Raw genomic sequence first — 14,061 nt, forward strand, 5'->3', positions numbered from 1 at the left:
TATGTTACTAGAGTTCACTTGGAGACACTTGATTAAATTTTTAACCTTGTGTGGCATGTTTGAAGCTTTGTACGCCGTTTATGTTTATATATGTTGATAATTGTGTGTATTTCAAAATTAGGGGGTGATTTATCATTCTTTTTTAAATCTAATTTCCATAATGAGTTAATTATCCCAACTCAGTTTAGAAGTGCCATCAATCTGCAGTTTCTTTTGTGGTAAGAACATTTAACGTAATGTCTACTCTCAGAACAGTTTTTAAATGTACACTATAGGGCTGGTAATTCAAGGCACAATGCTACACAGTGGATCTCTAAAACTTACTCCTGTTGCCCTGTGAAATCGTACCCACCCTGAATGGCAGCTTCACATTTCTGCCTCTGTCCCAGACTCAGTCAACTACCGTTTACTCTACTCCAATCTGATTATTTTACACTCCACATATGAGTGGAATCATACTGTATCTGTCTTAGAATTAGCATAATGTCCTCAAGTTTCATCCTGGTTGTCACACTTTGCAGCACTTTTGCTATTTGAACCATGCAGCTGCCAATTCACGATCTTCCTGCCCAGCCACCAGTGTTAGGACCACAGTTGTCTGCCACTGCGGGGTATGTGAGGGGATGGACGAGGGAGATCGCACATAACTAAGGCTTGCCTCAGACCACAATTCTCCTGCCTCTCCACTTCTGAAATACTGGGCTTACAGATGTGTGCACCACCACCCTCAGCTATTCTGTGTTCTTTGCTATATCGTTCATCTGGAGTCTCGTTCCTCTGTTTCCACCACAGACAAACATGGTAAATGCAATATGGCCTGCAAATTATTTTTCCTGTTTTAAAAATGCACCTGATGGGTTTCTCAACTTGTTATTGCACTTTTTCTCAGAATTTATATTTTCAAATGTTACTTTCTCAGAAATGTTCCCTCCCTCTATGTATCTAGGCTTGTTACATTTGTGATTGCCTCTATCACTTCCAGCAGGGAAGGGTTTATTAAGCACAGTGCTTCTCAGTCCAGGGATATTATGGTTTCGCTTTGCTTCAAAATTGAAGCTTTTATCTAATTTGGACCCGTTTTGCATCATGAAAGACTGGTCTCAGTGTGTCAGGGTCAGGGATGCAAGCCACTTTCTAGGCAGGCAATAATTGGTCGCAAACTCCGTAATTGGTTTGATAAACATCTTTTCTGATCATTTATAATGTGCCTCCCATTATAATAGAGGCTAGAAAGCCAAAGGCTCTATTACTTCTCTGAAAGAAGAAAATGTATGTAATTTAGGTTCCGCTAATCAGATATACTCATGTGAAAATTACCTTTCAAAATGCAGTCAAGTAGGGAGAAACGTGGCAATAGGAGTGCCTTCCATCTTGCCACTGTGGTTCTGAGACAACAGATGCGATGGTGCCAGTTCCCACCACTCCACAACACAGCCGAGAGAGAATGCTTCCCAAGCCAAAAGCTGCCACAGAAGATCCCTAATCTCAGGGTTTAGGTTTAGATTATTTGATCCTGCACACAGCTGTCAGGAGAGAAACGTCCTGCTTCCCAGTGGTGGCAGAAGTGTCCTCCTGCTGTGACCGTTTTTTTTAAGCTGCCCCAAGCCTAATGCCTCCTCTTTTAAACCTCCCAATGACTTTGAAAACAACAAATTATTTGTGTTTAATGTATATAATGTTATAATAACTACAGTAATTTGATATATGCAACTGAAATTTGATTTATGTGCTAATCAAAATCAAGTCCCTATAGACACCAATATAGTCTCCCTTCCAACAACTCTTACTTTGAAGAACACTCATTAATGCCTATGAGGTACATATACTTTTACATGACCCACGAACCACAGATGAAAGAAGTTTACTCTGTGCTAATGGAGAAACTCCTTTCTCTGGGCAATTTGAGTCTCTTACTCTCAACAAAATTTGCTTTTAATTACACATAGCATTGTTCGTATCAGAATTAAACCATCTAGAAAAAAAAAACCCTCACTGTTCTTTGCTTAACACCCAAGTATTAGGTCTAAAAGAAGGAAAGAGTGAAGGGAACAAATAAAATGTATAGATTATTTTTAGAAAGACGCTGAAAGAGCAAGAATGATAAGCCACAAATTAACTTTACTTTTGGCTACTTTATTGGGTTCTTTTTTCTGCCACCCTTCCAATCCCCCAGCATAAGGTAAGAGAGAAAGGTCAGAGGGGGAAAGCGGGTATTGAAATCATTAGACTACTTCTTAGGGTCGTCTTCTTTCTTGGGGCAAGTTGGATCTTCATCGCCAGGATTTCGCCGACTGGCAATCAGCAATCCAGCAATCCAGCCGGCAGCAAACAGTAAACAGCAACCAGCAACCGCAACAATCAGCAACAAGCAGCAGCAGCAGCAGCAGGAGTAGCAGCTGCAGCACGGGCAGGGACGGCAGTAGCAGCAGCAGCAGCAAGGAGAGCAACAGCTCTTTGCAGGCTTTCGTGACTCCGGCATTTTTACAGCCTCTGAAGAGTCCGCGGAACTCCGAATGTAAACTGCCTTCAGCTGGCAAAATCACACCCCTGCCAGAACACCAAACAAATCAGAGTTAGCTGCTGTGAACAGCTGTCTGAAGCAGTCCCTATCCTCCCACACCTGAGATCGAAACAAAAACAAATTCACATGACATTTTTTTTTTGTAGTTTTGAAGAAACCAAAAACTTCACTACACCACAAAAGTACCTGGCCTGAGGGTGTTAAAGAGATCCTTCAGCTCCTTGGGTCGTCTGAAACTGCACGGCGCTGGAGAAGAGTCAGACTGCGAGTCCTCCTCGGAGTGAGCAATTTCTACCCCGTGCCCCTGACTTGCTTTGCATTCTCACCCCACCCCTAGTCCATGGACTGTGACCCATCACTCAGAGAATGTGAAATGCACACTCCTGGGGAAAATGCCTTTGTTTGCAACACTTGCGGGTGTTAGCTAAAGACCTATCAGAGTGTGAGGATCTTGGGCAGCCCAAAGAGAAGTATGCAAAGAATGGTAGACCATACAGATGAGGCACAACTGCAGAGACAGCAGTTCCCTGAATGTGCGCCTATTCAGCCCTTCCTCGTCGCTACATCAACTCACCCCAGCTGCTTTGCTACCTTTGGGTTGGAGTTTCTGGCCTCTTATCAACCATGTGTTTGTATCAAATATTTTCGAACCCCCAAATTCCTAAATAACCCCCCCCCCGCGGAGCCTAGTATAGGATTATGCCTTAACCAAACTTGGTAAAGTAGTCCTCCGCCATCCACCCAGGAACTGTTTCTTCAAGGTTTTACTTTCTGTTACTGGGTTTTGAAAACCAGTGTACACAGCAGTAGATTGTATTGTGTTGTTTTCATATACACTTGTTTTTATAGGTCCTCCTCTCCCATTTGCCTGCCCCCTCCTCTTGGTCTCCTTCTTCCCCCAGTAGACTGCATGCTTTCCTGAAATGGGTTTCAGAGTTGGAAAATTTGGAGAAGCAAAATCCAAGGGCATGAATTAAGTATGAAATTAGTGATTGGTTAAGGATGTCTCTGATACTTCCCTATACTGGTTAAGGTAACAACAAATGCACTATCTCCTATAGCAGATACAACACGACACAACTCAAAAACGAAGGAACAAATAAAAACCCCTGACAGTGGTGGCGCATGCCTTTAATCCCAGCATTCAGGAAGCAGAGGCAGGCAGATTTCTGAGTTCTAGGCCAGCCTGGTTTACAGAGCAAGTTATAGGACTACACAGAGAAACCCTGTCTCAAAAAAAAAAAAGTCAGGAAAAAAATGATAGAACGTCATTGGGGTACAACAATAGATGTTTAATTCTTCCCCAGTAAAACCACATTTAATAGTCTTGCCTGCCAATGGATGCCCCACTTTCTCTAGGCCACTTCAGTATTTCCCCCATTTATAAAGCAGAAAGAAAAACAGACTATTAAGATGGCACAATCACTGTCTGGGGGTGGGGGAGTCATGTAATAATTCTGGTGCTCCAGTAGTCGCCTGCATGAAAGCAGGGTGGTGAGCATCGACAACCATAATCTGTTGCTAAGCACCTGCTCCTAGCAACCATCTCGTGCCATACAATGACAAGTGAATCTTAGAGACTGAGCCATCTCAGATACGCCACCCTTCTTTTTCAAAATAAATGATTTCCAAATAAATCATAGCTAGAAATAAAATTTCAGATCATATCATGAAGCAGTATTTCTTCAAAATAAATTGGAAACGTATTCTTCTATTGTCTGGATATTGGCCCTAAATGTAAACCAGGCTGGCCTCAAACTCAAAGGGCCTGCTGCCTCTGCTTCCTGAGTACTGGGATTAAAGGTGTGCACCACCATGCTGGACTGAATGCTAGATCTTTTCATACAAACAATGCTCTCTCATTTACACGAGAGTCTCTCTTCTGACCTGCAGCCTCTGATTTTCTCCAGATTTTAAATCTTGATCTCATTCAAAGTCACTTATAGACAATCCTTTCCCACCAGATATATGGACATCCTAAGGCAACAAAAACATTTCCTAGGGAAAGATGTCCTAGAGGAACTGCCCAAGCAGAATCTACCTAAAAATTCCTCAGCTGTTATTTCTTCTCCCAAGGATTCCTTTCCCATCTCCCCTCTTCTTCACTGTCCACACCATTTCTCAAACAACTTGGCTTCTGCCCCACCAGCAGGCAGTTCCCCAGTTCCCCAAAACCCCTCTACTTGCTCTTGCTGGGGCATTTCGACTTCATTTCCTTCTTCTTGTCTACATGTAGGCTCTACCCACTACTGAATACCCTCTTCAGAACTGGGATCATTAATTAATTTTATTGAAGTTGATAACTTTACAGTAATCCTCCCACCAACAAAACAAAGAAGAAACATTTCTTTTAAATGCTCTGTTAAAAGCCGGGCGTGGTGGTGCACGCCTTTAATCCCAGCACTCGGGAGGCAGAGGCAGGTGGATTTCTGAGTTAGAGGCCAGTCTGGTCTACAAAGTGAGTTCCAGGACAGCCAGGACTATACTGAGAAACCCTGTCTCGAAAAACAAACAAACAAACAAAAAATGCTCTGTTAAGTGGGCTTAGTCCTCTCACAAAGCTACACTGTGTGTGATCTTATTTCTCAACATAAACATCAGAATTCTATCAGCTCGTTTGTAGGGAACCACTGCATTTGGGGAGTCTATCTGTAGAAGTCATTGTCAGGTAAAAACCTGGCAGGTGACACACACTATGGATCGAGTGAAATGTAAACTACATATGACATAGTTTTTTGCTGAGAGCCAGCCAGGCAAGGTGCCTCTCTCCTTGCAAGTGACCTTCACTGCCTGCCACTTGCAACTGTTCACCCCACGCATGGAGATGTAGTTTACTGCAGCTTTCAGAATCAGAAGGCTACAGCAAAGTTTGCAGTAGCTAAAACAACCCTAGGGTGGGACACATTGAAATGTCTTACTTACTTAATGGATGAATTAACTAGTGCAGAACTGAGGACCACCCTCAGCTCATGTGTATGTTAGGCAAGAAAAGAGCACATGAGCCCGCACGTAAAGGAACATCCTGGGCTTGCACAACAGACATTCCCTTGGCCACATTCTTTCCTGTTGACGGCCAAAAGAGCATTCCTAAGATCCGGCTCTCCTCAAACTGCCATAAAAGCAGGAGATTTCGGGAAATGTCCACAAAGGAGAAGAACCCCAGTAAAGCTCCCTCTAGAAACTGGATTAGTTTAGTGATAAGGTGGGGTTCCAAAGGGCTATTAGATAAGAGGCTACCTAACTAAAATAAGCAGCTCTTTTCAACTCCACATTCCACTGAAGAAGACCATTGGTAGCTTGGCCTGGGCCTTTGTAGGAATAAGTACACCATAAAAATGGGCAACTAATATAAATTACAATTTTCTATCTAAGAGTGGACGCCTACTGCTACTAGAAAAAAAGAAAAAAAAAAAAAAAGAATCAGGCATGGCGCCATCTTTAATCCCAGCCTAGGCGGGCTGACCTTTGTGAATTTGAAGTCAGCCTGGTCTACAAAGTGATTTCCAGGACTTGGTTTCCAGCACCACAGAAACCCTGTCTTGAAAAACCAAAATGGAAGAGAGAGACAGAGACAGAGACAGAGACAGAGACAGAGACAGAGACAGAGACAGAGACAGAGAGAGGACACCTGCTGTGCCTATTGATCTTTTTCATTTACATCATCTATAGTTATGGTCTTCTAATCCTAATAACCCTATCCCCCACCCACTCGTGCCTCTCATTTATAAATTTTTATTTTGCTCTACAGATTTACAGTAGGCCCACTCATACGATGGAAAGTGGAAAGTGGGTTACAACTGTATGAATTAAATCCAAACAACATAAGATGATTTTACAACAGAACAAAGGAAGGCCAACCCCACCTTCCATTGTCCTTCTCAGGACAGGTTAAAGCTACTGAAAACCTACTGTGCCCAGGTGCTTCCAATGGATTTTCTCTTTCATGTTTTGTAACCACTCTAGGACCTGGTGACGCAAGGCTCTTAAGTAGAAGGCTAAAGGAAACATTAGGGCAGAGCAGAATCTGAAGCCTAAATCCCGCATCCATAATCACTTCACTGTTCTGTTACCAATGCATTTATCAGGCATCGGGATAATCAGCAGGACTGTGTGGGAAGACAGAAAGTGCTTGGGGACCGCTGTCCCCCCTTGCCCAGCCTCAGGCTCATTATACTTCAGACAGCGTGTGGCGGAGAGTGCTGAGGAAAAAAAGCCAGCTGACGCGTGGGATTGCCAAGCAACAGCTTATGAAACGAATTCAAACCATGGCAACCAAACACTGCAGGCCCAGCAATAGCTTCATTTCATTTACAAGAGTGAGAGGAGGGCTTTATCAACAACAGATGAGATAAACGAGCGGGCTACTGGCTCCGCAAGCACACGGAGTTGTCCTCGTCACCACTGCCACCATTATTTTCCAGCACACAAAGCCAAATTATCTATGAAAATTATTCCTTAACACAAATCCGGAATTCAGCTCCATATTATGTTATAGAAACTATAATGTACACATATTCTTGAAGGGGGGTGTAAGTACCCACTACCCTAAATCTCGCCTAATTACTCTTTATTTAATAGAGCTATTCATTTGCAGGAGGAAGATGGGTAACACATGAAGATGTCTCATTTAAAAATCAATTTCTGCAGAAAGCACTTTCAAGTTCATTCTACCCAATAATGCTGTTCTCTGGGTATTTTTTTTTCCACTCCATAGGCAAGAATAGTATGGTGTGGAGATTGCAAACGTGTTTTCATAGGGCACACAGCTAATAAAACGCACATCATGATTCCCTCCTGCTAAAACCCTTTATGTATCAGAACAGTCTGATAATCATATCACACTCCACCTCCTCTCCCTTAAAAACTGGTGTACCCACGAAACACCATTTAGTACAGTCCCATCTGCTTGTCGTAGAGGGAGATACTTTTGCCCTCGTGTGCATCTGTGCAGCTCAGGTGGGCTTTTAACCATGTTAGACAACACTCCTAGGTCATTTTTATTTTATTTTTTCTCTAGTGTGCATGGTCAACATCCCTGAAATACAGAGTTCTATTACATTAGGAGTCACAAAGTATTACTGGTGCTAGAAGAGATTACACATCACTGAGTTAGTTGTTTTTACCTGTCCTGATTCTGATGCCTCACTATTTAGTCTTGACCAGGCTCTCTTCCACCAAAAAATTTGGAAGAACCTGTCATCTCTCATGGAGGACAGCTGACCTTAGAACACATTGTTCTGACTGTAGGTGTGTTGAAACATTCTGCTGATTTGTAATCTAGATATTGTGCCTTTCTTACAGGAGAACTCGTGACTATTCTAGCAGTGGGAAAAGGGGAATGAAGATTTGCAAGCCACCATCAAGGCAGTGGAGTGTGGATGCAAATCAATTTTGCTGAGGACTCTTAGACAAACCGTCCGTTCCTTACAAACACAGCAAGTGCCTCTGGTTTCCAATGGCTTCTACTCCATCAAATCCATGTTGGCCTTTTCATGAGCACCATGGATTACCTTTACTTTCTCAATCCCAATGTCCAGATGAAAAGATAACTGAGTGGAAATCGGAGACACCCCACACACACCCAGGACACACTATTATGATATTTGGAGATAAAAAGAAACCCAAATCCATTATGGAGAAAGAAAAGAAAAGGAGGGAAAGAGGGAGGCAGGGATGGAGGAGTGGAGGGAAGAAGGGAAGACATTCCCTTTAATGTTTCAATGTAGTCTGAACTGCTGGTTGAATTAGCCTTGAATACTATCATCAGTACCCTGGCTCCCGATAAGCTCTCTCTTCTGTGTAGGATGTTCATCTTGTCTGGGATGGCTCCAAACCCTCTTTGCAAGCCACATATATCTGTATGCCTCTCTATAGGTCCTTATTTCTTTGAATTCAAAAGGCCTAAATTCTTATAACTTTTTTTTAAAAAAATTACAGTTCTATTTTACAAATATCCTTTTGTAACTTAAAACTTGGAATCTCTGATTCTAGTAGAGCATCTGCTAAAATATCTCTATTCTGAGTCAGGAGCCTTAGGCCTGTTGTGACTGTAGCAGGCCTGGGGTAGAAGGACAAGCTGGAGGCAGAGGTGACACCCAAAGGTTAAGAATTCACAATAGCGCCGGGCAATGGTGGCACATGCCTTTAATCCCAGCACTCGGGAGGCAGAGGCAGGTGAATTTCTGAGTTCGAGGCCAGCCTGGTCTACAGAGTGAGTTCCAGGACAGCCAGGGCTACACAGAGAGACCCTGTCTCGAAAAACCAAAATAAAATAAAATAAGAATTCACAATAGCACACCTTCATAAGATAAAAGAGAAGGAAGTTTTTTTCATAAGGAGATAAGCATTCACGAAATGCCAAAGCAGCCAAGGTCAGTGACACCACCAAGAATCTAAGTAAGACCCTGTCTCAAAAAGCAGAAATGGCCTTCTGATTTTTCTCTTATTTCTCCTCTGAAAGGGAGTTTCATGTAGAAATAGAGAAGTCTAGATCTCCATGTAGGAATAGGGAATTCTACTCTTGGATTTACAGATGCTGCAGCACCTAGCACACCAGCCATTCTGATCCAAAAAGCAATTATCTTACACATGCCTTATATGCATTCTCTCATTTAAATCTATGAAACAGTAAGATCGTGCTTGGAAATATCAGGGAAGATCAAAATTACAAAAACAAATTGCTTGTGGCACATAGCTAAGAATTTTTGGTAGACTCTATCTTCTACCAGTCCCTGTGCTAATAACCATCATCATGCAACCATTTCCTTCCCTCCTAACTGGATTTTTTGTTGTTGTTGTTTTTTTGAGACAGGGTTTCTCTGTGTAGCCCTGGCTGTCCTGGAACTCACTTTGTAGACCAGGCTGGCCTCGAACTCAGAAATCCNCCTGCCTCTGCCTCCTGAGTGCTGGGATTAAAGGTGCACGCCACCACGCCCGTCTCCTAACTGACTTTTTTGAAGGGAGAATAAACAGCCCTGCCCAGTCTCAAAGTGAGAATGTGTATGACATACTGGAAGCTGGGAATAAGGTGTTTTTGTGGGCTGAGCCCTGGGTCCAAGTTTCTATTAAGTCAACACCTAACACCCATCTTTCTTTCCATGCGTATGGATATGCAGAAGACTTACCACAACAGCCTGAAAACCATTACCTTTTGAAATTCGCCCTTTCTGGGTCCCCACTCAAAGCTGTTTGCAACTCAATCCCCAGACCCTGCTGCTTCCCAATGGCAGAAGAGATTTTTGAAGATGTAATTAAAGTTATAGGATTTCAGATGGAAGAATTACCGGGCTCATCTGGGTGGGCCCAGTCTACTCACATAAATTCATGAAGGTAGGAGGACCCTTTCCTAGAGGAGACTAGAGAGATGAGACCTGAGAATCCCTCAATGTTCTGGTTTTGAATTTGAAGATGAAGTTGCAAGTTAAGGAGTGTGGTGGCCTCTAGAAGCTGAAATTAGAGTGGCTGGTGTGCCAAGCACTGCAGCATCTGTAAAACCAAGACTAGAATTCCCTATTCCTACATGGAGATCTAGAAGTCTCTATTTCTGCAGGGAGCTTCCTTTCAGAGGAGAAATAAGAGAAGAGTCAGAAGGTCATTTTTAGGGCCTCCCTTGCTTATTGATAAGGAAATAGACTTCTGGCCTATAATCCCAAAAGAGTTGAATTCTGACAGACAGCGTAAGCAAACAGGACCTTGGCCCTATCGACACCTGCATTCTAACCCAAGGTTACCTTCCTGACCCGCTGGACTCCAAGATGATAACACTGTATACCTTAAGCCTCTGGGTTTGAGGTAATTGAAAATAGTTTAGTTAACATAGATTTTGTCTGTGGTTTTTAAAGGCAGGGTATCATAGTTCAGGCAGGCCTTCGATTCATAGTCCACCTGACCCAGCTGCCCCTATTCTGGGGTTAGAAGCACATGCTTGGGATAATTTGTTAAAGCAGAAATTCAAAAGGAATATGGCACCCGGCATGTTATTTGTACAAACCATGTAGCCTACAATGCTTGCTTTCTTCTGAGAGCCTGAAATTTGGTGCGTGATAGGCAGTGGTTGTTTAGTAAGCAGTCCGGGAACAACCTTGTGCTCTAAGCTTTCTTGGATAAAATATACCACCTATGTAGTGTGCATTTTATTCTTAAGAAAGGGTCTATTAGTATGTCCCCTCAAAAGAGGAAAAGTCCATGAGGAAGGAAGCCTGTGCATAGATTTCTCCAGACCCGAAGTATTTGCCCCCATTGGTCTTATTGGACATCCTTTTGCTATAATAAAACCTGAGTCATGAATGCCAAGATACACTGAGTCCCATGAGCCTGTCTAGAAAATACACTGAATATGTGGGCTGTCTTGTCTCAGTGCCCTCTGCTAGGAATCTAAGCTAAGGTCACCCCCATAGACTCCCTGTATCCTCTCCCATCCCAGGCCTCTAGCTAGTCACCAGAGATGCACCCCCCATCAGGCTTCCATTCTTACTCCCAGGCCTTCCTCATCCCCTTCTCCCCACATCTGATCGTCATCCCTGTTCCCCTCCTTGCCTCCTCTCCTACCCAATTCCCTCTCTCCATCCACCTATTTAGTTTCCCCTTCTGAGTAAGACTCGCACATCCTCCCTCAGGACCTCCTTATTACCCAGTTTCTTTGGGCCTGTAGATTGTAGCATGGTTATCCTGCATTTAATGTCCACTTATAAGTGAGTACATACCATGCGTGTCCTTCTGGCTCTGGGTTATCTCACTCAGGATGAGATTCTCAAGTTCCATCCATTTAAAATAATGAGATCACAGGCCACATTTCAAGTGACCAGTAAGTTCCAAACCGTTACAGTATATAATATCTGAAGGAGACTTTATGTTCTATGTCTCACTTGGGGTTAGTGACAGAGGCATGAGACGCAAGCATGATTGGCTTTCTTGTTGCTAAGCAACAGTGATTTTTTTTCTTCCCCCCAGAACAGGAACTGAGTGCAAACAGGAAGTGCCATATTCCACCAAAGCTCCACTGGCTCCCTCTAGTGACCATTTAGCAGTCACAGAGCCAAAGATAAGGTACTTGCTCAAATGTCAAGGCTGCAGGCAGGCTCAACCATCCCCCTGGATATAAAGTTCAATGCCAACAGGATTTCAGATGCAGCAATACCAAAGCTAGAATGATTCATCTCTTCCTCCTGAAAATATGTCCTGAGTGCAGAATTGGCCCTAGAAAACATCTGGTTGCACAGAAGAATCAGAATGGAGACACTGACTGTGGAAGAGAGAAACCTCTCTCTGGAAAGGGAGGGGGTCAGAAGCCCTATGGGAAACTGTAGATTATAAGACTGGAGTTGCCTCTAGATTTCCCTTAGTTAACAAGACACCAAAACAACACCCCTTAGGCTCCTCTTGAGATTAGGGGCCTGAAATGTCAATAAAAATGTACACGTTCAAGGCAATGACCAACTTAGTTTGTTCATGAGGCACCGAGCTAGTTGCTACGCAATACAATGGTAAATTAGACAGCATGATCCATACTCCAGTGGAGACCCTAGTCCAAAACCAACCCTCCCATTTGGTAACACATTGCCTACTTAGCAAATCACTTATATGTAATCTAACCAAAGTAGGCAGGCCTCGATTCCCAGGTGTGCCTGGGCCATACATATCTCAAGTCTACTGCTGGTGGAAGAGCAGAATCTGGGAAAGGAAGACAAGACCTGAAGTACTCATGTTTCCCTGACTACCCAAGCATTTCTGAATAGTCATTGTAATTTTTTCAGAAACCCTTGCATTCAGAGTCCTGCCTCCCTCAGATGGAAATCCGAGCTTAGCCTAGGGGAAGGACTACACCCCAGTAGGTTCTGCTGATGAGATATTCTTCGATAAAACTTTGGATCATGAGGAAAACAAGAACTGCCTGGCGGAAGCCATGCCCCATGGATAAGGAAAACAAGAACTGCCTGCCGGAAGCCATGCCACATGGATGTGATAGACCGTGACCAAGAGACAGTAAGGATTAAAATAAACTAAGATTTATTTATCTTACGTGCTTGAGTGTTTGGCTCACATATATTTCTGCGCACACACACTGGTTTTCCTTCCTTAGGTAGCAAGGTAGACAGACAGATGATATAGATGATAGATGGCATAGGTATATGTGTGCGCGCGCCCCCTCCCCCTCTACCTATTAGGGAGCTCAAAGAATCTTGTAGCTGGATAGAAATCTGGTTTGAAGATTAAGTAGTAGAAACATGTATGTTCCCTCCTCCTGTCCGCATGGATGCTGTGGTTGAATTCAAAACCATGTCTCTAGGACATCCACAACATCTGCTTGTGGAAACTAACACTTGGAGGTGGGGAGATGCATAAATAGTTGAGAGCACTTAATTCTCACAGAGGGTCTGGGTTCAATTCCTAAGACCCACGTGGTGGTCCATAACTCACGTTCCAAGGGGAGGGGGATCGATCCAATGCCCCTCTTGTAACCTCTGTAGGCACTAGTATGCACACTTTACACACGCGCGCGCGCGCGCGCACACACACACACACACACACACACACACACACACACACACACACGTTTTACCTTCTTTAAATACCGGAGGGGCGGAGGGGGACAGTTTCCGCGCGCGCGTGCACGCGCGCACGCACGCACGCGTAGGGAATGTAACTAAAACGTCTAGCCAATAAGGACCTAAAATGAAAGAGCCATAAGCTACCTACTTACGTTTTTATTTCTCAGCTCTCCAAGTTCCAAATCATCCGGCCCACTAAGGTCCAAACTTGTAGGAAGCTTGAGTCTCTGCTTATTAGCACGTGTTGCCACGACTGGCTTGTGCGTCACCAACCACAAGGTGGCGAAAGAGATTATCACATCAAACCAGCCTGCCTTCTGCCTCTTCTATACCATTATTTTGCTAAACAGAAGCATTTCCTGAGCATGAGTCATTCAGTGAGCACAGTGGTCCTATGGATTAGCTATTATTTCACATATGAGCAAACCAAGGTCTGCAGATACCTGTGTAGTTTGGCTGTTACCTATTTTTAGCACTGCATCTGCATTTACACCAGCATCACCACACACATATGAGTACTGTAGTGTTACTATTTGGCAGTTGCTCTGCCATCTTTTGGCAATAAGAATTTTTGTCATCCTTGTCACAATCTTTTTTGTTTTTTGTTTTTTGTTTCGAGACAGGGTTTCTTTGTGTAGCCCTGGCTGTCCTGGAACTCACTCTGTAGACCAGGCTCGCCTCGAACTCAGAAATCCCCCTGCCTCTGCCTTCCAAGTGCTGGGATTAAAGGTGTGCGCCACCAACGCCCAGCCCTCATCACAATCTTACAGGGCCACCATCATATATGTTGATCAAACATCATCATACAACACATGACTATATGTTTCTCATCTATATTTTTCTTAAAAGTTTTTTATTAGCCGGGCGTGGTGGTGCACGCCTTTAATCCCAGCACTTGGGAGGCTGAGACAGGTGGATCTCTGAGTTCGAGGCCAGCCTGGTCTACAGAGTGAGTTCCAGGACAGCCAGGGCTATACAGAGAAACCCTGTCTC

The 14,061-nt window shown here is 43.7% G+C and overlaps 1 long non-coding RNA gene across 1 annotated transcript; it reads right to left on the reverse strand.

The window, feature by feature from the left end:
* Nucleotides 1-2,112: 2,112 nt before the first annotated feature.
* Nucleotides 2,113-11,376, reverse strand: LOC110314159. Its single transcript, XR_003843047.1, has 2 exons — nucleotides 11,224-11,376; nucleotides 2,113-2,547 (listed from the first exon to the last, which is right to left on the reverse strand). It is a non-coding gene; the product is annotated as an uncharacterized LOC110314159 (long non-coding RNA).
* Between the last annotated feature and the right edge of the window lie 2,685 nt (nucleotides 11,377-14,061).

Source organism: Mus pahari, chromosome X, assembly GCF_900095145.1.
Source record: "Mus pahari chromosome X, PAHARI_EIJ_v1.1, whole genome shotgun sequence".
NCBI lineage: Eukaryota > Metazoa > Chordata > Mammalia > Rodentia > Muridae > Mus > Mus pahari.